Source organism: Monodelphis domestica, chromosome 1 (assembly GCF_027887165.1).
Source record: "Monodelphis domestica isolate mMonDom1 chromosome 1, mMonDom1.pri, whole genome shotgun sequence".
Lineage (NCBI taxonomy): Eukaryota > Metazoa > Chordata > Mammalia > Didelphimorphia > Didelphidae > Monodelphis > Monodelphis domestica.
Genome location: NC_077227.1, coordinates 538,823,462 through 538,848,554, shown reverse-complemented (window position 1 = coordinate 538,848,554; position 25,093 = coordinate 538,823,462). Strand labels below are relative to the sequence as shown.

The window sequence follows — 25,093 nt, the reverse complement described above, 5'->3', positions numbered from 1 at the left end:
TGGGGACTGGGGTAGGGGTGATGATAGAGTTGAGCAAAAGGCTTCTTTTGGCATGGGAGGTCTCAAACTGAGCTGCTGTTTTGATTTGGAAGGGGTTTTTTGTTTTCTTTTTCTTTCTTTGGTGTGGAAGTAGGAGGCCCCAGAGCACCAAGGGGGAAGGGGCAGGAGCAGGAGGGGTGAGAGAGGGCCCAGTACTGTTCAGTAAAAGTTAACATAAGAGGGTTTTTTTGGAATGAGGATTCCTTTCAGAGTTCTTTACCTAAAGTTGAATTTGCATAATGAAAATTTATTTAAAATGAGAACTATCTATATACATATAGAGTTCAGTAAAACCAATTAATAGACATATCAGCCACATCTGATAGCATCTGCAATATTCCACAACCAAAGCCCTCAGATGTACAATGAAGGGAAGTGGATATATTTTCTCAGTTTCTCATAACTTACTAACAACTCCTTTGGGTCTCCAATTATTTGTGACAGGTTTCAGTTCAAAAATCTTTTTTTTTTTTTAATTGAGAGGATAGTTGGAAAAAATTGGGCCAAAACTTTTGATTTTGGATACTGCTGAGATACATATACTTATACATACATCCTTTGGCTTTAAAAGATAATTTTTCTTTGACCTTTCCATTTGGACATTTTGATCAATGGCATACTTTTTAATGGTAGTTCATCATTTGTCTTTCAGAGCATCTTGCAGTGTTCTGTTTAATCCTAGGTGTGAAAGTATATGTAGACAATCCAAATATAAACTTAGATATTGAGATTTCTATAAACCAGTCCACAAGAATTTCTAAAGTCCTTCATAGTAAATAGTTTTTAAAAATCATTCATTTCATTAAATCAATTCATTATTTTAAGTACCTGGATATAACCTCAAGATAGGGACTCTCTGCTGACCCCAATCATCCTCCCCACCCTGACAATGATTTAGTAGACAGCTTTCTTTAAGAGTTGCTCTGCCTGAAAAATGAATTACTCTGTAGCTGACTAGGTTGTGTTAATCTATGTATTAATCCAGGCTGGTTCTTAGGTAACAAAAGCATAGCCCATAAATCTGGAAGCCTTTCCAACTTGCTAAGACTCACTGGAGTTTGTGTTTCCCTAACATAGCCTCAGTCTTATGCAGTGGGAGGTGGACTTGAGGCTTATCAACAAAATGATAAATTGTCTAAGTCCAGTATATAGCCTTTGTGAAAGTGGAAAATTTGCCACACCTGAGCTACTTTCCCAGCATCCTTTTAAGTTATGTCCTCATTTTATATAAGGGGATTGGGAGATAAATTTGGCTGAGACCCACGCTGTGGGGATCTTTTTTGAGAGCTTGCGCTTTTGGTAAAGTGCTGCAGGTGTGAGTCTCTCACTCTCTTTGCTCACTTGACTGAAAGAACCCTTTTTCTTTTCCTTCTCTTTTGATTTATTATTAAAAGCCTACACTTCACTAATTCTCAAAGGCTACCAACCAGCAATTAGAACATTGAAGCTATCTCCTAGGATCAGAATAACTTAAGGAGTAAACTAGTAGGATGGGGAGGGAGCCTGTCCTGGGGTCAAATTTGACCTCAGAAACTTCCTAGCTGTGTGACCCTGGGCAAGTCACTTAACTCTATTTGCTTAGTCCTTTACACTCTTCTGCCATAGAACCAATAATTTTGATTATAAGACATAAGGTAAGGGTTTAAAAAAAAGAGTAAACCCTAGGCTCTAAACTCCCTTAGTCATTCAGTCAATAAGCATTTATTAAATACCTAGTATGTGACAGGTATTGTGCTGTTCTAGATATTCCAAAAGAATATTGATCTGCCCTTCTTTTGAAAGGAAGTAGTTACTCAAGGGAATGGAGGTAGGAAATATATCAGAGGTTGGCACAGACTTTTTAGAAGTCATTTGGTCTTAAGTTCTATCTGAATCATGAGAGCCTTTCCAAAATTAAATTATTTTCATTTCTCCTTAGCCTGAGGATCTTCAGTGATTCTATGTCACAATAATAGACATAGGTCTGCTCAGAACAAAGGACAATAGGATTATCACCTCACTTGCTCTGGTCTCTGTATGATGCCTCCATGACTATGGCATAAGATCTCATTTGCTTTTTTGTTGTCATATCAGATTCTTATTAAATTTTTAGCCCTATGATGTACTAGAGAGACATTGTAGGAGACAGAAAAGATGTAGTGTGGGCTGTCCACAACAACTCACATTTATGTGGCACTTAAAAGTCTACAAAGTGTCTTACCATAAGCCATTGAAGTAGATATTATAGCTTTTTAATTATCGTCATTTTATAACTGAGGAAATTGAGGCTTAGAAAAGTTATAACTTGCTTGTGGCCACCTAAGTGAGGTTAGTCAGGACTTAACCCTAATTCCCCTTATTAAAAATCCGGTGCTCTTTCCAGTTTTACCATACTGCTCCTTAGGGAACCTATATTGTTGTTGTAGAGACACAACTAATTCAATTCATCAGATAAATCAAAGTCTTGTCCCTGGGCACAGGGGACATGAAGGTTAAAAACAATAGACCCTATATATTTATTGAACTAGAAAAAATAATGACAAAATTTCATTTGGAAAAGCAGAAGGTTAAAAATATCAAAGGGAATAATGAAAAAAAAATGCTAAAAAAAAGAGGTCCATCAGTACCAGATTTCAAACTATATTATAAAGGAGTAGTTATCAAAATTATCTGCTACTGGCTAAGAAATAGAAAAGTAGGTTAGTGGAACAGAATAAAAGCAGTAAAAGATTATAGTACCCTTGTGTTTGACAAAAACAAAGATCTAAGTTTTGGGAATAAGAATTTAGAGTTTGGTAAAAAATCGTTGGAAAAATTGGAAAGCAGTTGGGCAGAAACTATATGTAGAACAATAACTTACACCATTTACCAAGATAGTATCAAAATGAATACATAAGTTAGGTATAAAGGAAGATATAAACAAGTTTAAAAACAGGGAACATATTCCCTATCAGATTTATGGATAGGAGAAGAATTTATCAATAAATAATGTAAAATGAATAACTTTGAATATGTTAAATTGAAAAGTTTTGCACAAATAAAACTATTATAGCCAGGATGAAAAGAAAAGCAATAAATTGGGGAACACTTTTATACACAGGTCTCAGAGATATCATATCTAAAATACAAAAAGAATTTTGTCAAATATATAAGAACATGAGCTATTCCCCAGTTGATAAATGTTCAAAATATATGAACAGACAATTTTGGATGAAGAAATTAAAGCTATACATAACTATAAAAATGTTCTAAATCATTATTAATTTTGTAAAGGTGATATAAACAATTGGCTGGGATTTTACTTGACCTGAGGGCTCCCCCTGCACCTGCTAGTTCTCTGTATTCTGTTCAACTCTACATGTTCACTGTTACTTTCTTTCCTTTCCCAAATTTCCCTTAATAATTAGAGAAATGCTAGTCAAAACAATTTTGAGATATCTCACACCTATTAAATTTGCTAAAATGATAAAAAAGACAAAGTGATAAATATTAGAGGGGATGTGGAAAAATGGGGACAGCAATATATTATTGATGGATCTGTGAACTAATCCAAGCATTTTAGAGAGCAATCTGAAATTATATAAGAAGTATAAAATTGTGTTTACCTTTTGACCCAGTAATGCCACTATTGGGTTTATTTTCTGAGGTGATCAAGGAAAAAGGAAAAGAAACTATATGTCCTAAAAATGTATATACCCTCTTTTTGTGGTGGCAAAGAACTGGAAATGGAAGGGGTGTCCATCATTTGGGGAATGGCTGAACAAGTTGTGGTATATGATTGTAATAGAATACATTGATACCATAAGAAATGACAAACAAGCCGATCACAAAAAGAGCCTGGAAAGACTTGGCTAGAATGATATAAAGTGAAGTGAGAGAATCTGGAGCACACTGAACATAGTAACAGCAATAATGGATGATGATTAAATGACTTAACCATTATCAACAAGGCAATGATCCAGGACAATTCCAAGGGACTCATGATGAAAAAGGCTATCCACTGCCATAAAAGGAACAGAGGGAATCTGAATGCAGATCGAAACATACTTTTCTTCATTTTATTTCCTCCATGAATTTTTCTCTAACCTAAACAATATGTGTCTTGTTTCACAACATGATGAACAGGGATGTTTTATATGATAATATATGTATAACCTATATCATATTATCTGCCTTTTGGGAGGGGGAAGAGGAAAAAGGGGGGAAAGGAATGAAAAATTTTTGGACATAGCTAATGTGAGAATTTATTTCTCTTGGATAGACATATTATAATTTGTTATATATTTAGAACAAATCATATTTTATATGATCATTATCTTACATATGATGTTATAGATAAAAACAAATGACAAAGAGGAAGAAAAATACTATAGCATTATGAAATAAAAATATGAATAGAATTTTAAGATAAAACATTTTAAAAATCATTTTATTTTAAATACAAAACTTTTTCTCATTAGAATTTAAAGAGTTTTGTTAACAATAAAAAAAATAGACCTTGAGCTCAAAGAGTTTTATGTCTAATGAATTGAACCATTTATTAGGTACAGTGCTAGGCACTAGGGGTAGAGGTATGAACGTCAAAGAAAATCTCTGTCCTCAAGGAAATGAGTTTCTATTTGGGGGAGTTATGTCCAGGTGAAGGGCCATTGTGTACTGATGTAAAATAAAACATGGTTTGATTGATTTAGGCCCGCTATCAGACATTGCAGACCATAGGAGTTTGCCAGTCTCCCAGGGAATAGGACCATTTTTTTCTGTCAGGGCAAAATCACACCATCAAATATGACTCAAAGGAAAATGAGATCATTGTTGTTTGTCCTTTGTTTTCAAAGTGGACTAATGACATCATGATTCGGGGGTCAGAGTACAGTATGTTTAATTGTGGTTGATTAGAGCAATAGAATGCGCCAAATAGCAGTTTGGAAGACTCTATTCACAGGTTGGGCACAAATAGACTATAGAGTATTTGGGATGGAAATGTCTCTAGGTCCGCACATTTCACATTTCCTTTGTACTCTTAGGATTCTGCTTTGCTCATAGAGCACAGCACCTTCTTTGATGTGGGCATACCATTCTGGATGGTCCTGTGCCAGCATCTCCCATGTTTCATAATTGAGTTCTTCAGAGAAACTTTGAGAGTGTCCTGGACTAATCAATTATAGCCTCTTGGAAAAGAGAATTAAAGTGGGCTTTGAAGGCTGGATGGTATTTGGCTAAGTAAAGCGGAGGTTCATTATAGATGGTACATAGAGTTGGGGAGAGGGGAAAGAGGCTAAAGTCTAGGCAGCTGGTGCAGTAATTCCTCTTTTTCCTTTGTTTCTTAGACAGTTAAGACTTTCTTGGGTTTCCTGGATATGCTCAGTGGTTTAATATGGATTTTGTCCAACTGCTTGTATCTCAGGGGAATTTGGGATAGATGGATGGAAATTTTTGCAAACTTTTTATTTATCTGAAACAGTGTGGTGTCCTAAAATGGCACTGGACTCAGAGCTCAAGGACCTGGGCTTGATTTCCAGGTAACCTATTTACTATGGTACACAAATCACTTAATCTCTGTGGAGCTTTAATTTCTTTATCTATAAAATGAGAGATTTGGGTTTAAGATCCCTTGCAGATCTAAATCTATGGTTGTCGCATCAGGTGTGGAATGTATTGGTTTTGAGTGTTTTCCCTATTTTTTTTTAGTTGTTCAGACAACAGGAAGAGGTTGGGGTGCTATATTTAAAACTGCTAGTTATTTTGTTTTTTATCAAAGAAGTCATAAAGAATGATATTGGACACCTTATATCTCTTCTTTGGACCTTATTTTACTTATCTATGAAATGAGAACTTGACTAGATCCTGTGTTTCCAGGGTTTCCTTCTAGACTGAGATCCCTGTGGTGGTGCATACATCAGTCTCTGGAACTATCAAAGAAAACTGCTTTGCAGCTTCTTTCCTAGAGGAATTCCTCAGATCCTAGGAATTGCTCACAAAAAAAAAAACAAAAACCCACAAAAGAACAAACAAACAAAAAAAACTTTGTCTTAATAGATCTCAGTGGATACAGAGGACAAATCACCCTCAACACATATGCCCTTGGTTCTGCCAAGAAGGAAAAGCCTAAAACTTGTCAGTTCTGTCCTGAGTGACTTGGTGATTTCTTCTAGGAAGTGCAGAGCGAGACACTAACTGAGCATGAAAGTAGAGGTGGGGAGGGGAAGGAAAATCATTTTCTATTTCCAGCATCTTCATTTTTAAATCATGAAAAAATCCCTTTCAATCAGAAAGGATTTACCAAGGTTCTGATGAGAACAAAGATAGAAGAATAGCAATCTTTTAAGCAGCAGGGCCCATATAGGTAGTGCTTGGTAGGGCTCTGGATAACCTGGGAGTGCTATGTGAATGCTTTGTTGGTAGAGGGAAGGCTCTAATCTTTTTATACCAATAGTCTATCCTCAGTGATTTTCTGGAGGAAAGATCAGTGAAATGTCTTTTATTTGTTGGTGGTAGTTATTAGCCATTCTTTCCTCCTTGGTTTGTCCTTTTTATACCAGTCTAGGCAAGGGGAAAGGGCAGCTAGATGGTGAATAGGATAGAGTGCTGGTCCTGGAGTAAGGAAGACCTACCTTCCTGAGTTCAAATCTGACCTGCAACATTTACTAGCTGTGTGACCCTGGGGAGTCACTTCACTTGGTTTGCCTCAGTTTCCTCATCTGTAAAAGAAAACGGAGAAGGAAATGGCAAACTACTCTAGTTTCTTTGCCGAGAAAAACCTAAGTGGGGTCACAAAAAGTCAGACACAACTGGAAGAGCTAAACAATAAAAAAGCAAGAGAGTCCCATTCTTTCTGCCAGAAAGTGAGAATATCAAAGAAGAAATGGGATTACAATTAGACAGTCTTGTTTATCTGAAGAACTTCCTCTGGGTAAATCCCTCTATCCTAATTATAATAATAACCTCCATTTCAATAATGCTTTTAGATTTACAAAGCACCTTTCCTCAGAGGAAAAGCAAATCTCTTGAGTAACAGGAACCAGATAAGCTAGGAAATCATTAATTATATATTAAACTCCTACTATTTGCCAAGCACTATGCTAGGCCTTGAGGATACAAATACGAAAGTTAAACAAGGCAGTTCCTGCCCTGAAGAACCTTACATTCTACTGGAATAAGTATTATTGACCCTGTTTTTTTACAGATAATGCTTCAATTTTCCTGTCCAACCTTATCTCATATTGCTTTTTTTTTTCTGCTAAACTCAGATCAGTCTCTATCTCCCACCCACCCCTTCATGTGAGAACATTTTACCTTGCATTCTTCTTAATGTGGGATACCTGTCATATACTTCCATTTGTTTATGAGCTCTTAGAGGACAAGGACTATATCTTTTTTATCCTTGTATTCTCAGCACTTAGTATGTATATAGTACTATGCATATTGTAGATTCTAGATAGATGTAATATTGTTGAATGGGGAAGTTGCTATAAAAAGATAGACTTAAAAAATTTAAGACGAGAAATAGATCAATGGAATGGACTACAGAACCTGTAATTAGAACCAAATCATGTAAAAGGTTAGTATTTGATAAGCCTATGCTTAGGTACTAGCAAAAAAAAAAATCACTTATTAATTAAAAGTTCCTGAAAAAAAATCAGATAATTTTATGACAAAAATGAGTTTGGATCCATTCTTTATGACAATAAACTCTTAACTGAATGAATGGCCTTCATGCATTTTTTTTAAACTGGAAAAAGTAATAATATTTATTTCAGTGATAGAGGAGGGACCTTTTTAATTCAAACAAATAGATGTTATTGAAGACAAAATTTGTTCTGTTATATAAAGATAAAAGGGGGAGATTTTTTAGTATAATGAAGCAGTATCAATAAGAAGAAAAGAAAGACTTGGAAAAATATTTATAGTAAGTATATTAGCTAACCACATCATATACCATCTCATAAGAAGCCTTTACTCATTCTCCCCAGCTTTCAGGCTCCCTCACTAACTTTGTATTTATTTTGTCCATACCTACATATGTACATGTTGTATCCCCAAAAAGAATTGTTTTGTTCATTCTTTCAGTCATCTTTCATTTTATTGGATTGTTTGATCCATTCACATATAAAGTTATGAGTACTTAGTTTATGCATTCTTCCATTCATGTTCACCAATAGAATGTCAGTTTCTTGAGGAAAGAAACCATTTCACTGTACTTTTCGTGTCCTCATCACCCAACACTATGACTGTCACACAATAGGTGCTTAATAAATGTTGTTTGCTGGCTTAACTTCTCTTTCTATGTATAATGTTGATTCTCTTAAGTAGATATAAACTCCTTGAAGGCAATATTTGTTTCATTTTTCACTTTTGTGTTCCTATTGCACAGCACAGTGCCTGGCACTTGGGTGCTTAATGAAGCTGATTGATGGATTTTTGAGTCTAATACTCCCCAATGAAATGACAATTAGAGCCCAAGGAGATCCAGAAAAGGGGGGGAGGATCTAATTATATAAAAATATTTACAGTTGCTCTTTTTGTGGTGGCAAAGAATTAGAAATTGAAGGGATGTCCCTCAATTGGGGAATGGCTAAACAAATTTGGTATATGGTGGTGATGGAATACTATTATTGTGTTATAAGTAATATGATGAGCATGATGATTTCAGAAAGAACTGGAAAGACCTACATGAACTGATGCAGAGTGAAATAAGCAGAACCAAGAGAACATTGTACAACACAATAATAGCAGTATCGTGGAATGATTAGCTGTGATAGCTACTCTCAGCAGTACAATGATTCAGGATAATTCTAAGGGATTTATGACAAGGAATGCTATCTACCTCCAGAGAAAGAACTATTGGAGCCAGAATGCAGATCAAAGCATACAGTCTTTCACTTGTTAATTTGGGTTTCTGTTTGAGGGTTTTGGTTTTATATGATTATTCACTTATAAGCATGAATAATATGGGAATATGTTTTGTATGATAATACATGTATAATCCAGATCAAATTGCTTGCCAGCTTGGGGGGGGAGGGATATAGAGGAAGGGAGACAATTTGGATCATTTAACTTCAGAAAACATGTAGAAATTTATTACATATAATTAGCAAAAGAATTAATTAAAAAATAAAGAAATGATGATCAAAGGGTATGAAGGAATAATTTTAGGAAAATAAAATAGAAACTATTAACCACCTAAAAAGGTATTCATATTCCACAATACTAAGATAAATGCAAATCAAGAAAGTCTTAAGAAACTCTTTTACCCTCAAGAATGGCAAAATAATAAAACAATAACTTCAAATATTGTGACCCTAGAAAAATGAGAGATTGTAATACATTGTTAGTGGAATGTACAAACATACTGGAAAGAAATATGACCATCTATAATAAGTCTCAGAACTGATCATACATATATTTTGACCCAACAGTTCCATTGCTAGGAATTTTATCAAAATTTAAGAATGACTTATCTCTTCACAATATTATAGTTGCTTTATTAATAACAGAAAATTGGAAATAGCTTATATATCTATTGGAAAATATATTCTGGAATGAAAATGTAAAAGACTATTGTGATGCCACAAAATGAATAATTTTGAATATAAGAAAAAATAGACCCATATGAAGCTGTGTAGAGTAAGGGTAGCAAAGCCAGGACTGTACACACATCAATCATAATGAAACAAAAAGGGGGTAATATGATCAAAGTATAGGAAGTCACTGGATCCCAGAATAATTAGAGAATGCCTTCCATTTGAAGCTAGCCAGGTAAACTCCCTACAAATATGTAGTCAATTTATGGAGCTCATATTAGTTTGTAAACTCTCTAAAAGGGGGAAATTGTGTCTTAACTTGGAATATTTTGAATAATGCTTAATAGATACTCAAATATTTGTTGAATCAGTTACTTTCAAGAGGTGGTACATGCTGAAAAGTACAAGTTTAAAAAAATTAAACTAAACTAAAGTTTATGAATGATAGATCCATAATGGGGATTTAGGGCTTTTACTTGAACTCCTTGAATTTGATCTGAATACTCTCTCTTCAGTCTGCTCTTGAGAGTCTAGGTAGAGAGAGAACATGGGACTTTCTTAAAATCCTATCTTACTGGAAACCTTCCCCAATTCCTCTTATTTTTAATATCTTCCCTCTGTTAATCATCTCCTATTTATCCTACATATAGTTTGCTTTGTAGATACTTGGTTGCACATTGGTTTCCCCATTAAATTGGAAACTTCTTGAGGTCAGGCTCTTTTCAAATACACTGGCACCCAGTAGATGCGTAATAAATGTTTATTGATTGATTGGTTGGATGGGTCGCTTATGGTCGCTTATGCTCTTAAGCACTATAGAATATGGGAAGAAGTGGAAGGAAACTTATCAGAGAATGTGACTTCAAATCCTGCTGCTTAATACATATGTGACTATGAACAAGATATTTACCTCTTTGGGCCTCAGTTTACTCACTCATTAAATAAGGGGATTGAATTAGATATTCTTTAATGTCCTTTACTGTAATGTCTAGGCAATTACCCCTCACCCACCACTCACAGATGCAAGGAAGAGTTGCCTGCTTGCTTCATTGTATCTGGATGCCCTTTTTGGAAACCTTTATCTAAGTTTGTATTATATAGTGGTGCTTTGCCTGCTCAATATTGTGGTTAGAAATAGTTGTTTCTCCTCAGGGTCTGTGAAGCAGAGATGGAGAAGAGATGGGCTGCTTGGAACCTGAGTATTGTTGCTATCTGTTGGTTAACTAGAGCTTTGTTTCTCTAGTTCTGAAAAAGAGTTAATACTTAGAGGGTGGTTGTTTTAAATGACTAATTAATGGTTGTATAGTATTACAAAAATATGAAGTGCTGTTTAAATGCTTAATAATCATGTTAGCTTGCAGAATTGTAATTTCAAGAGGTATGGTTTAGTTGCTGAGATTATGATGCCCTTTGGAGGGAAGGATAACAAAATTAAAGCTATTTCCAACTACTTTTTTGGCGGTTATTCTGCATTTGTTCCTGCTTGCCTCTGAAAATTACCTTTATTTTTCTAAATTGCTACTTATTAGGGATGACCAGTTCACTAATTTATAACTGCTGGTAGTTTGAGAAGCCCAAGGTCTAAGACCCTGTTGTAACTCAGATATACTGATTTTGAAGCTGTATGATTCAACTAATTATTGCTCAAGTGGGATACAAAGTTAAGTAGGGCAAGTGGCTTTTGATCAATTGATGTCTGTGTGGGTGCAGGTAGGGATTATGTTGGAACTTTGAAGTGTCTATCAGATAGTGACAGGATCAAGGGATGGTTAATCACCTGCCATGTAACTTCTGACTTTAATTTGTTATATATTTTTGTTGGCATTTATTTCTATGTAAATATTAAGGTAATATTAATTAGACAATATATCATATATAATAATGAAATTATGATTTTAGAGACCTAGAAGAAATATAGAAGGAAAAAAGGGTCCTTCCTTTTTGTGAGAAGCCTTTGGATAACAGCAACAACTGACATTAGTATGTATTATAGGTTTTAGACCCTTTTTTATTTATACACTTTACAATTTGAGAATATACTATCACATTTGCATGTCACAACAAATAGCGTGAAGTACGTAGTACAGATGGTATCTATTTACTAGACAAGAAATTTGATGCTTAGAAATGCTAAATGACTTGTTTATGACCATTTAGCAAAAGGTATCAGAGGCATAATTTGAACCCAGGTTTTCTTTACTCCAAGTCCAGTAATCCAGTTGCTATGGAACTACTCAAATGTGGTCAAGACAGTGTTCTTGGTATCACGAGATTTGTATACTAAGGAAACTTTATGGTATAATTGATAGTGCAGGACTTGGAGTCAGAAGAAAGATCTGAGTTCAAATACTGCCTCTGACAATCATTCGCTTAGTTACTCTGGGCTCTCTACTTTAGCTTTCTCTTCTATAAAATTTAGATGATCTTATTGGGAGACTTTAATGATATAATATGCATAAAGTATTTTGCAAACCTTCAGGTGCTCTACCAATGTCCATTTTTATTATGCTTAGCTAATTTTAAATTCTATTCCAATAATTACTTTTGTTCTGTTTCCCCATCCCTTCCCACTTCTTCCTATCAGTGGATTCTTTCCTTTCTCTGTACAATTGTTATACAATGAATAAAAATTTTAACTAGATATTAAGAGCATGGTTTACCCTTAAAAAAATAATACTTACCTTCTGTCATAAAATCAGTACTAAGTATCAGTTCCAAGATGGAAGAGTAAGTACTAGACAATTGGGTTAAGTGACTTGCCTATATAGGGCACATATGGCACTCACATAGCTAGGATATATGAGGCCATATTTGAACCCCAGACCTCACATCTCTAGTTCCGGCTCTCTATTCACTGAACCACTTAAGCTGCCCCCATGGTTTACTCCCATTTCTCAGAAGGGTTTCTATGTGAACCTGTATATTGCTATCTTGATGGCATAAATCAAATTAGCTGTGAACTCTGGTTTTGCGAATTTGATAAAAATTATTTGACTTTTTGAACTAGGCAAGCCAGTATTCTTTTCATCTCTAGTGCTACAATGATGGGGTGTGTGCCCTGACTCTCCTTTGTACACCATCTTATTCAGAAAGTTATTTATAATAACAAGAAAATTTATATGATCATTTCTGAAGGACAAAGTACAACCTGTTGTGTTGAATATTGGCACTTGTACTGGAGGTTTTCAATCAAACATATGCTATCATTTAGATTCTTATTACAGACCGTGCTCAAACACTACTCTGAAAAACGGAGGCAGGATATTTTTAAATTGTGACCCTGTAAGCTGCTTTGTAAAGCTTAAAACCCTTTGGCACACCTGGACCATTGCAATAGTTTGTCTCCCAGCCTCAACTCACCCACTCCAATCTAGCCTTCATTCATACTCAGCTGTCTAATTGGTCTTCCTAAAGTGCAGGGCTGTCTATATCACCCTCTTATTCAGTAAATTCCCTGTTACTTCCAGGATCAAGTATAATATGTTCTCTTTGGCTTTTAAAGCCCTTCATAACCTTGCCCTTTCCTATTTTTGCACTCTTCTTCTTTTAAACCCCTTCCTTTGGTCTTAGAATCAATATTATGTATTGGTCCCAAGGCAGAAGAGCTATAAGGTCTTGGCAATTGGGGTTAAGTGACTTGCCCAGGGTCACTGTGGGAAGCCCAGTCTGAGGTCAGATTTGACTCCAGAACCTCCTGTCTCCAGGTCTGGTCTTCTATTTTGTGAGCCACCTATCTGCCCCTTTTCCACTCACCTTTCACATTACTTTCAAACATATATACGTCAGTGTAGTGACAATAGCCCTGCCCATCCTTGAACACACTACTCAGCTTCTCATCCTAATTGTTTTTATTGAATCTCCATTATGCTTGAAATTCTTTCACTCTTCATCCCTCTTCCTGGATTCCCTCACTTCAGGTCCCTGCTAAAACCTCACCATCTATGAAGGTGTTCCTGATTCTCCATGACATGCTGGTGCCTTCCTCTGAAATTGTCTTGTTTGTATCTAGCAGTTTGCATATTGTCCTCTCCCATTGGAATGTGAGCTTTTTGAGAGCATGGAGGAAAGAGAAAGGAAATGAGCATTTATTAAGCACCTGCTTTGTGCTGGGCACTGGGCCAAGTGCTTTCCAGATAGTCTCTCATTTGAACCTCACAATGCTGTAAAGTAGGTCTATTTTACCGCTGAGGAAACCATAAAAATAAGCAAAAAAATAATAATAATTTGTAAGGGGATAGCTAGGGCTACCCTGAGAGAGAAACAGGAATGTGAGGCCCCGGGTTCAAATTTGGCCTTAGCCACTTCTTAGCTGTTTAATCATAGGCAAGTCACTTAATCCTCATTACCCAGCCCTTTCCACTCCTTTGCCTTAGAACCCAAATGGTAAGGATTTTTTTAAACCAGTAAAACAAAAGTAGAGACTTATTTTGCTTTTCTTTGTAACACCAATGCTCAGCATAGTTCCTTGCTCATGATAGATGCTTGATAAATGCTTGTGGACTTGACTGAAAACTCACAAGTTAGAGTTGTAGACATTGATGAATAAATGGAATGAAAGCAAAATAGATGAAACAGAACTTGTGTCTGTGCAACTGGGGAAAACGGGGTGGCGAGGTGATGCAGTGGATGGCATGCAGAGCTTACAGTCAAGAAGACCTGAGTACAAATCCAGCCTCAGACATTTACTGACTATATGATCCTGAGCATGTCACAACCTTGTTTGCTCAGTTTCTTGATCTATAAAATGAGCTAGAGAAGGAAATGGTAAACCACTTCAGTATCTTTGCCAAGAAAACCCCAAATAGGACTATGAAGGGTCAGACATGACTGAAAACAACTTAATAACAGCAGCCACCACAAAGCTGTTTTTATATCTAGAGAATATAAATGAGAGGTTTGGCGGTTTGAGAGGAGGAAACAAGCCTCTGTAGTAAAAATAGAAATACAATTGACTATTTAGTGTGAATTTGAAATCAAAAGAGTAGCTTCACTGTTCACAGCTAAGGAATTTAATTTAGAAAGATTTTGAAGGTGGAAGACAGCAGTGCTAAGGATATAGAGAGAGAGCGCTAGTACAAATGAGTACTGGATTTGGAGTTGTAAGACATAAGTTCATATCCTACTTCTGCTTTTAGTACCTTGGACAAGTCATTTGATCTCTGGGTCTTTTCTTCATCTCTAACATGAAGGTTTGGTTCTTATATCTGAGCCTGTGAGGGAGGTGATTGTTTTGAAAGGATAGGGAAGTTTATCATCTGACCTCAAATAACAAGCAGATTCTAACTGAATTGCAAGGGCTGGAATGTGATGGAAATAAAGAGAGAGTGAACAATATGAACCAAGGGCAGAACAACATTATTTGGGGATCCCCACTTCCTTTAGCTTGACTTTGGTATAAAGCTAGTAAGGATCTTAGTTGAGAAGAGTACTCTTTGCGTTCATCTCGCACAGTCTATTTTTCTGAGGCTTATTGAATGATTACAATTTAGAAATCTTAACAAACTGAAGCTTCTAAACTATTTAAGTGCTATAAGAAATAAAGATGTTGATCCTTCCAGGGCTCTCTGGTATATATTAAGTCAATTGAGAATTTAGAAACTTTAGATTTAAAGTGCTGATCCTCTTTGAATCATATTTAGTTATATCGTTTGGCTCTACCCTTTAATTTATTGGTCTTAATAGCACATGAACTCCATTTCAAGGGTATGTGATTTTTGATGCCTTATTCTTAGAAGCATTTATGAAAAATGAATAAATTCATTAAAGCATACAGTACCTCTCTTACTAATATAGATCTGAATTTAAATTACCTTTAAAAATTACTTCTGTAATCCTTCTGAGGGAAAAATGGAGATTCAATGAAACTTCTTTCACACATTCCTGATGAAAAGACCAGAGCTGATTGGAAAATTTGACTCTCAAATACAAAACCATAAAATGGTAAACAGGAAAGAGAAATCATAAGACACTAAGGTTATGTACATCCCTACATTGGGAGAGGATTCTTTTAACTCACAGTGGAAGGAAAGTTGGGGGAGTTGGGGAGGAGAGAATGTGAACCGTCTCTTGTCAGAATTGGCTCAATGAGGGAACATACACAGTCTATTGGTATAGAAAGCTATCTTACCCTATATGAAAATAGGAGGGGAAGGGGATATAAGAAAGAAGATAGGGCTGATAGAAAAGAGGGAAAATTGGGGGAGATGGAAGTCAGAAGCTAAACAAGAGGTAAATAGGATGGAAAGTAATACACAATAATCATAATGGCGTAAAATTTTTTTACAAGTCTAATAAAGGTCTCATTTCTCAAATACTTAGAGAAATGAGTTGACTATGTAAGAATACAAGTCATTCCCCAGTTGATAAATGGTCAACAGATAAGAATTGGCAGTTCTTGGACAAAGTAAAGTTCTCTATGGTCATGCAAAGAATGCTATAAATTACCGTTATTTAGGGAAATGCAAATTAAAACAACATCTGACAGTTATCAGATTGGTTATTATGACAGAAAAGGAAAATGAGAAAACTTGGAGGAGATATGGGAAATTTGGGACATGAATGCATTTTTAGGGGAGTTGAAAACTGATTAATCATTCAAGAGAGTAATTCGAAGCTATGCCCAAAGGGATATAAAATAGTACATACCCTTTGACCAAGCAGTACCATTACTGGGTTTGTATCTCAAATAGATAAAAAGCAAAAGCAAAAAGGGGAAGGACTTATACATACAAAAATATTTAAAGCAGTTCTTTTTAGGGGAAGCAAAGATGTGGAAAGTGAGGGACTACTGATCATTTGGAGAATGGCTGAGTGAGTTATAGTATATGATTGTAATGGAATACTATTGTTCTGTAAGAAATGAGCAGGAGGAGCTCAGAAAAACCTGGAAAGACTTACCCAAACTGAAGCAGAGAGAAATAAGCAGAACCAGGAGACCATTGTAGAGTGACCAGAATACTTTATAGTGAACAACTGTGAATAACAGCTATTCTCAGCAATACAATGATCCAAAAGTATCTCAAAGGATTCAAATAAAAAATGACCTCAACTTCCAGGGGGGACGACTGAGTCTGAATCTAAATTAAAAATTTTTCACTGTCTAAATTTTTTTTCTATTTGAGTTTCTTTCCACATATGGGAAAATCTTTTACATGATTGCACATGTAAAATCTGTATGAGATTATTTACTATCTCAAGGGAGCTGGGAGGTTGAGGAGGGAGAGAGGGAGACAGTTTGAAACTCAATATTCTTTGAAAAATGTTGGAAACTGTTTTTACATGTAATTGGAGGAGAAAATTAAAAAAAATTTAAATTACCTAAAAATAATCTTTAGTTAACATTCATCTAAATTTAACAATATTTTCTTTCCATTGGATTACTAACAGGACACTATGCATTCCAGATAAATGGGCATCCCATTTCTGCCTGAGCACTACCAGTGACAGGAATTCACTATCTAATGAAATAGCCCACTTTATTTTCCCACTTCAACTTCTTAGGTCTTAATGTCTTTAGTAAAATGAGTCAGTCACCAACTTGCTTTCCTGGTCTACAAGTCCATGACTAAACTTGAGGGCATTTCTCCTAATTCAGTTTTTTTTTTTGTTTGTTTTAGGATTTGATGACAAAAATGTCTGAGCTTAATCCACATCCTTGATTATCATAGAACCACAATGAAAGGTTCTAATTTTTTTGGGTTTTCTCTTATATGTAAACTGTTCCATCCTCTTGGCTATTTAGATGTTTTCTCCAAGACCATTTCCAGCTTCATTAGAGTTTTTTTAAAAAATCAAACTTAAGCAAAGTATGTCTAGCAGTTTCTTTTTAGGATAAATTCTGTTTATAGCATTCCAAAATACCTTTATATTGTGGATACAGATAAGGACTGGAACTGTAATTTCACTGGCATTGGAGTCTCATTCTACTATGCAAGTTAGTATGTTTGTTGCCATTTATAGGCTTATGGAGTTGCCTAGAGCATTGAAAGATTAAATTGCTTCTCAAGAGTCACCCAGCTAGTATGTAGTAGAGATGAAACTTGAACTCAGGGTTAAGTCCAAGGCCAGCTTTCTCCCTGGTGTACCATAGGTGCCTCTCCCTCTTTTCTTAAATACATATATGTAAATTTATGCAAATATAATATAGAATAATTATATATATTGTATGTGTATATATTTAAAGTATTATTATCAATGCATAATATACATATATTTCTGTATATCCACATATTTTATATACATGTCAATTTTAATAACTTTTAAATTCTATCCTGGTTACAAAGTCAATCTATTATGATTGGATATCTGCCATTATATCTTAATTGAAATGTGTTCATCCAGAACTTCATACTCCAAGGGGTAAATTCTATATCTTGCAATATCTTAGCCACCATTTTTTTTTAGTAAAAATCAAAGCTTTTTATCCTATAGTGTCAGTAATGAAGTTGTGTTCTTCATGCATGATCATCTCTAGATTCATAGGATCATAGATTTAGGTGGAAGAGACTTAGGAGGTTGTCAAGGCCAAAGTCTTCATTTTACAGATGAGAAAACAGCCCAAGAGAGGTAAAATGCCAGGATTATATAACTGGTAAATGTATATGACAGGATTTGAATCCAGGTCTTCCGGAATCTAGTTTAAACACTCTCCATTCTGTTATCTTAACTGAATTCTTTTGAGATTATCAGTTGTAGTTTAAATAAAAATTCTAGAGAGGGAGCCTGGCCAGTGGTTTAATTGTTGAAGGGAGCTACTGGTAGGAAACTACTTCTATCTAGTGCAGATCAATTATTCAATAACTGACAGTTTTAGTTACCTGAGGCATTGAGAGGTTAAGTGACTTGTCCACACTTGATCATATAGCCAATATGTGTCAGAAATGAAATGGAACCTAGCTTTTCCTGACTCAAGAGGCTACAGTTCCATCTTCTAGGCCATGATACATTTCTTTTATAATTTTTTATAATTTATATCTGTGACAAATATGATATTCGATTCTATTGACTGGCCACTCATTTATTCAGCTTAATTTGTGTTTGACATAGTTCTGACTTCAAGGAAGCTCTTGTTCTATGGAAGGAGTTAGCTATTGCCTTCTTAGAATCTCTACAATAACCAGCATAATTATATAGATTTTTTTGATGTTTCTATTTTTCTTTATATGTTTTTTTAAAATCCAAACATTATCTATCTCCCTACTCTAGGAAAGATGAGCATGAAACCCAAGGGTTCAGGCAGAGGGAGATCCCTCTACTGGAGTGGTTTTGGGGAAAGGAATTAAGCTAGAGCAGAAGAATAGGGAAGACTTCCTCATTCCACATGGCTCACATTTTCACAGTGTGACCTCACAGAATTTTCAGAATGTTAGATATACCCACATGTAAGAAAGAGTAAGTAAAAAACAAAACACCCACACCCACACACATTTTAGAGTCTAAATATTATTAGCTTAGCATACTTATATATTTGCTCAACATTCCTTCTCCATCCTATATATATTTTGCTGTTGTACATGTCTTGAATTCTGGAAGATATTTTATTGATATATCAGTGTAGCAGAATTTATGGTTGCCATGGGAACCATTGTGCACATAAAATATTAACTCTTCCCTGGCCTAACGGTTTTTTGACAGATTTTCTTAATGAGAGTTCTAGTGAAGGAAACAGTGAGACTGCTTTGTACTGCACCAACCTAGGCATATGATCAAAGTGATCAAAGTACACATATAAATACTTTTGTCCTCAGAATTGTTATATTGAGGACAAGAGAAGATTCCTCTTGGATGTTTGAGCCCAAAACATTTCCTTAGTGGGAGTAAACTGAGAAGTTTGTGTTCTGGAGCAGGGTTCCTCATGAAGTAAGGAGTTGTTTGGGGTGTTCATGATAGATTTTGCATTTATAATAGACAAATCCAATTATCCTTGGGGCCATGTTTTTTAAAATTCTTGCCTTTCTGGGTGAGCTCTCCTATAGCAAATGGGTTAACAATGACAGTGGGTACAAAGTGCTTGCTTTATCTACATTATCCCATCAGATCTTAATGACCATGTGAAGTAGGTTCTAAAAAAGGAGGCTGATGCTCTATGTTGTGGTAGTTTAGATGCAAGACAGGATTTCAGGTTTGTGATCATCAAGTTTCAACCATAGCATTTTTGAGGGCACTGACTAGTTTGATCATGATCATAACTCTTTGCCAACCAGAGGTAGTCTCTTGATATCTTCAGTTGAACCTGGTGGTTAATGTCTACTCTTGGAAGAGAATTTGGGGATGGTTCTGACAGGTATCCTTCTCTGAGAGCTCTCACTTCTTAGTAGAAACATGATTGAATGGTATCCTCCCATGGGGGGAAAAACTAGATCTGAAAACATAAAGGCTAACTAGATGGTGAACAGCCAGCCAGTATTGAATTCAAATCCTGCCTTAGACACACATTAGCAATGTGACCTCTGGGCAAGTTATTTTAACTCTGGGTGTCAGTTTCCTCATCTGTAAAATGCTTTATATTTGATAGATTCTAAAGTCATTTCCAAATCTAACTTTATAAGTCTATGAAACCATTAGTATGGGGTCCAGCCCATGTCTTCAAAGATGGGGATTGAGGCAGGAGAATTAAATTTTGGCCCATTTTTGTGTTTTTTATCAACCTCTTTCTCCTTTCTGTCTTTTTTTTTTGTAGGCAAGTCTCTCACCACTTAAGGCTTGCAAGGTGAAATGTGTAGAAAGCACATTTGCATTGCATTATCTATTCAAACTATTACTAGTATGGAACAAAAGCAGGAACAATGACTTTAGAACTTAAAGAGGACCCAAGCTTAAATGTCACTCCTGTTTATAGTCTGCCTGACATTAGGCAAATCACTTACCTTTTCTATGAGATCACAGGTTCAATCCAGTTTACTAGCTTAAAACTACAGTAAGCCTTTTGGAACATCCAGTATAAATGTCACCTATTGTTATGATTAAAATTGTTTGAATATTTTTGAGTCTTTCAAATATATTAATAGTGCACTTAAAGATGTAGATCAATTAGATTAACAATGAAAATACTTGGCTTTCTTTTTAAGTTGGAAACATGAGAACTTAAAGACCCAGTTTTGTACTAGTTTTGGTAAGTTAATGATTAAATACTGTTGCAGTGTTCTATGTTCCTAACAAGGGAGCAACATAGAGAAGCTTGGGTAATTTTGTAATTTTTGATCTTCTTAACCTGAGTTTTACTTTTAAATTGCAGTGGTAGTATTTAATTGGTTAAGAATTGCAAATGTGTGTATATGGAGCCCTCTCTTTATTCTTTAATAATATAAATTCCATGTAGGTTTTAATATGTTCACTAAATTGTAAAAACTAATTACCCCCCAAAACTTGGATTAAACGTTTGGTCATTTTGTTTGAGTTTTAACAACCTCACATAATAAATTCTATTGTTTTTGTAAACATTCTATGAAGTTATATCCATATACATAATAATATACAACTTATTTGAGCTGAACTCAACATAAAACTAAAGACTATCAAAACAAATAGGTTTACAGGATTTAAAGCTGAAAGGAACCATGGGGTCATTTAATAGAACCAATATCTTTATTTTATAGTTCAAGACACAGGTGTTAAAATAGCCATCAGGAATGAAGTCTGAACTAGATTAAAATGTAATTGGGAAATACTGAACAAAGTAAATAAAAATACAAGAGAATACAAATAATGTTGATATGTGGTTTTCTAAGTCAATATGCAACCTGCAAAGATTCCAATTTAGTGATTCATTTTCTTTATGAGTTTGATCCTATTGGTTTAGAAAATGAAAACTCAAAGTAAGTTATTTTCCCAGTGTCACAGGTCTTATATATGTGTATATATAAACCCTGGCTCTCTGAATCTAAATCCCATACATTTCCTCACCACTGAGAGGTTGGTTCAAATTCTAAAATATTTTTTCCTTTTAATTTACTAACTGCTCTGTTTGTTTGTGTTTATTCTCTTTCCATTTCTTCTGTATATACATCTGTCTCCCATTATATTAAATTATTATATGATAAAATATAGGTAAAATATATTAAGTAGTGTATAATTATCCTAAAATCTAAGGTTTAAGATCTTTTAAAGTAATTTTAGGAAAAGAAAATTGCCAACACTCCAAATCAAGAAGGCAGATCTTTTAGAGAAGATGCCATAAGGATGCCTACAGAAACATCAAGAGATCCAGAGAGAACTTTGAGATATAAAATGAACTGAATTGAAGGGAGTTGAACATATCATTTATTCTGAATATAAACTTATGCCAAAGAGGGGAGTGCCCTCAACTGGATTTTTGTCAATGCAGCCATAAATCATTTTTGTTTTCTTTTCTTTACCTCTTATCCCCAAATTTTTGTAATTCTCTCTATGTAAAATGCAGTATTTTATGCATCTCTAGTAAGAGAATCTTTAGATGTATAAGCTGGTTATGTGAAATGATTCATTGAGGAGACTAGGCATGTTAATCTCCCAAAGATCCCAAGAGAGATTTTAGCAAGCTTATCTCCCAATAGAATTACAGGGGGGATTGTCAGACCCAAATTTCTCTCTCTGGTATGGCCTTTTTTTACATCATCTTCCAGTGACCTGGAAATAAATTCAGGTATAGATAAGCCTCAGATAAAGGAAGTTAAAGACCCAGTGAACTAATAAAAACTAATAAGATGAGAACTAATAAGAACTAATAAGATGAGAACCAAAAATTCCACAGGCACTGCCACCCTGGGTGGCCCAGGCAAATGAAGAAAGTATTATTGGTTCCTGAGATGTAACATGTGAAAGTTAGTGGGTAGAGAAAAGACCTTATAAGCTAAAACCAACAGAAGGTTGAGGTCTTTGACTGTGCATGAAGGAACAGAGTGGACCCTTACTGGGTTGTAGCTACAAGCCCATTATGGCAGCCAATAGATTAGAAAGCTAAGTATCTCTCTACCTCTCTCCTACTTTTTCCTCTCTTTACTACTACTACTACTACTACTACTACTACTACTACTACTACTACTACTACTACTTTTGATTTAGTAAAGTTATTAAGCCAGAAATAGCTTCATAATTTAAAATATTACAGTATTGTATTAAAATATAAGCACTTGGAGAGTAGCCACTGTTTTTTGTACTCAGCCTACATCTGTGTGCCTGACACATAGTTGATGCTTGCTAAATGTTCACTGAGTCATTAATTTGACCAAAAGAGCCAACCTGGGGATTCTTTAAATATCGAGTCCTTTTCGCATTCATAATAAAATTAATCTACCTAAATTCCATTTGTGCATAACTTTTCAGTGACCACAATCAGTAAATCACAAGCTTTAGAGACTGAAGTAGTCATAAGGAGAAATACATCAATTGCTTTAAAATGATGCAGACCTATGTGTAATTATTCATTGTAAACCTGGAGTAAAAAGTAGGCCTGTAAGAGATCCCACTCAGCAGGTCAGTGAGACAAACTGGAGAGGTTTTCCAAACTGCTTGTCCTTTGAACACAGTAGCATTTCCTTTGTGTCCTTCCTTAGTGCTCTTAGTCCTTATCTACCCATTGTAATGGAGCAACTCATAATGGCTCCTCTGTGTGAAGTAGAGGTGTATCATCAGGAAGTTAATGGATTGTGCACAGTGGGGAAGAAGCCCATGTGTCAGCTGGTGCTAATAAATCATCTAGTAAATTTTGTTCAAGGGTTTTCCTGCCTGATATTAGCCTATTCATGAGTTTCCATGGCACAGAGGACTAACGATGTTGGTAGGCAAGGAGAGGAGCATCTGGAAAGCTTGATGAGAGTGAACTCTTTGCTCTCAATTAAGGAAACTCATTTGCCCTTTGCCAAAGTGGACCTAGGAATGGCTCTGAATTACCAGATGCCTGGTGAGTCTCAGATGGTCAACTTTTTTCATCCATACTTTGTTTATAAAAGTTGAACAATTTGCCTGCTAAATAGGATGTTGTTCTCAGGGAATATATTACCTTGTTCCTTTCTGGCTGCTCTCAATTTCTTTTTGCCTTAGAAAGACACTGAATGGAGTAATTTTCCTTTAGCTTTTGAGTTTGAAGAGTTTCTCCTCTCCTGTCTTGTACATTTTCCCTTTTTTTTTTCCTCTGGGATTCAGCTGATTCATATAATTCTCTTTCCTGAAAACATTACTTCTACACTTATCCCCATGAACTCTTCTTTGATGGAGACATAAAATATGAAGGTAGAAAGGGACCTGAAGAGTCATATAGATATGCAAATGGGACCAGAGAGATTTGAGTGACATAGGTTTCACAGAATCATTGAATCTCAGCATTATCTTATCTCTATGTACAGTCCCCATCTGAACACACTTTCCTTCTTCAGCATTCCTGATAAGTGTTATCAGTGGGAACCCACTACCTCTAGAGGTAGACAGCACATTCCATATTGGGTTACCCCTAATTATGCATTTTTTGTGTCTAGTAAGCCTAAATCCACCTCTTTTTGGTTTCTTCTTTTGGTCATGATTTTGCCTTCTAGAGCTAAGCTAGTTGTTGCTCAGTCATCTCCAATTCTTTTCAGTCCCATGAGCTATGCTGGCTGTAGGGTTGTCTTAGGGAAGATACTGGAGTGGTTTGCCATTTCCTTCTTTAGTGGATTAAGGCAAATAGATTAAGTGATATGCCCAGGGTCACATAGCTAGTAAGTGTATGAGACTGGATTTGAACTTGGGTCTTCCTGACTCCAGGCTCAGTGTTCTGCCTATTGACCCACCTCGCACCTTTCCTTGGGCTAAGAAGTTATCAAATCCCTCATTCTTATGAAAGCCCTTCAAAACATAGAGGCAGAACTCCTGAACTCTTGTATTCTCTTCTGCTGAAAACATCCATAATTCCTTTAATTTCATATGGCATAAACTAGAGGAGTTATATGATGCTCCTGAATGCTCCCTATCTTATCTGTGTTCTTCCTTGGAACACAATAAATATATCAGATAAGACCTAAAGAGACAAAATATATTGGTACTTACTGGACAGCTTGGTGGTATAGTGGACAGATAGAGCACTGGGCTTGGAATCAAGAAAATTCAACTTTCTAATTTCAAATCTGTCCTTAGACACTTTTGATGGTTATGTGATCTTAGGCAAGTCATTTAACTCTGTTTGCCTCAGTTCCTTATGTATAAAGTCAATTAGAGATGGAAATGGAAAATGATTCTAGTATCTTTGCCAAGAAAACCTCAAATAGGGTCACAAAGAACAGGACAACTAAAAGGACCAAACAACAACAATAAATAGTAGTACTATCTTCTCCCTAGTTTAATTCACCGTCTCACTGATAGAACTTACAGTTCACTAAACTACCCCTACCTCTTTTTCAGACAAATTGCTATCTAATTATATTTCCCTATAAGTTAATTTTTTGAACCTTAGTACAAGAATTTGCATTTGCCTCTATTAAATTTTGTCTTATTACATTTGGCTTGGTATCCAAACTAACCAAAATTTGACTTTGTTATCCACAGTCCCTCTTAGCTCTCACTCCAAAATTTGTGTCATGGACTGGTTTGATATGCATGCTTTCTATTCT

General features: G+C 35.4%; 1 protein-coding gene and 2 long non-coding RNA genes across 7 annotated transcripts in view; 2 read left to right on the top strand and 1 right to left on the bottom strand.

The window, feature by feature from the left end:
* The window catches only part of ASAP2 (ArfGAP with SH3 domain, ankyrin repeat and PH domain 2), a 260,772-nt gene that overhangs the window by 31,976 nt on the left and 203,703 nt on the right, over positions 1–25,093 (top strand). The gene's annotated exons all lie outside the window — the stretch shown is intronic.
* The window catches only part of LOC103106401 (uncharacterized), an 80,832-nt gene that overhangs the window by 34,499 nt on the left and 21,240 nt on the right, over positions 1–25,093 (bottom strand). The window lies entirely within an intron of this gene.
* Positions 1–25,093, top strand: part of LOC107650590 (uncharacterized) — a 67,929-nt gene that overhangs the window by 30,424 nt on the left and 12,412 nt on the right. The window contains exon 2 of the long non-coding RNA XR_001626152.2: positions 1–25,093. This exon is cut by the window's left edge and continues 20,904 nt beyond it; it is cut by the window's right edge and continues 12,412 nt beyond it. This is a non-coding gene — a long non-coding RNA (uncharacterized LOC107650590).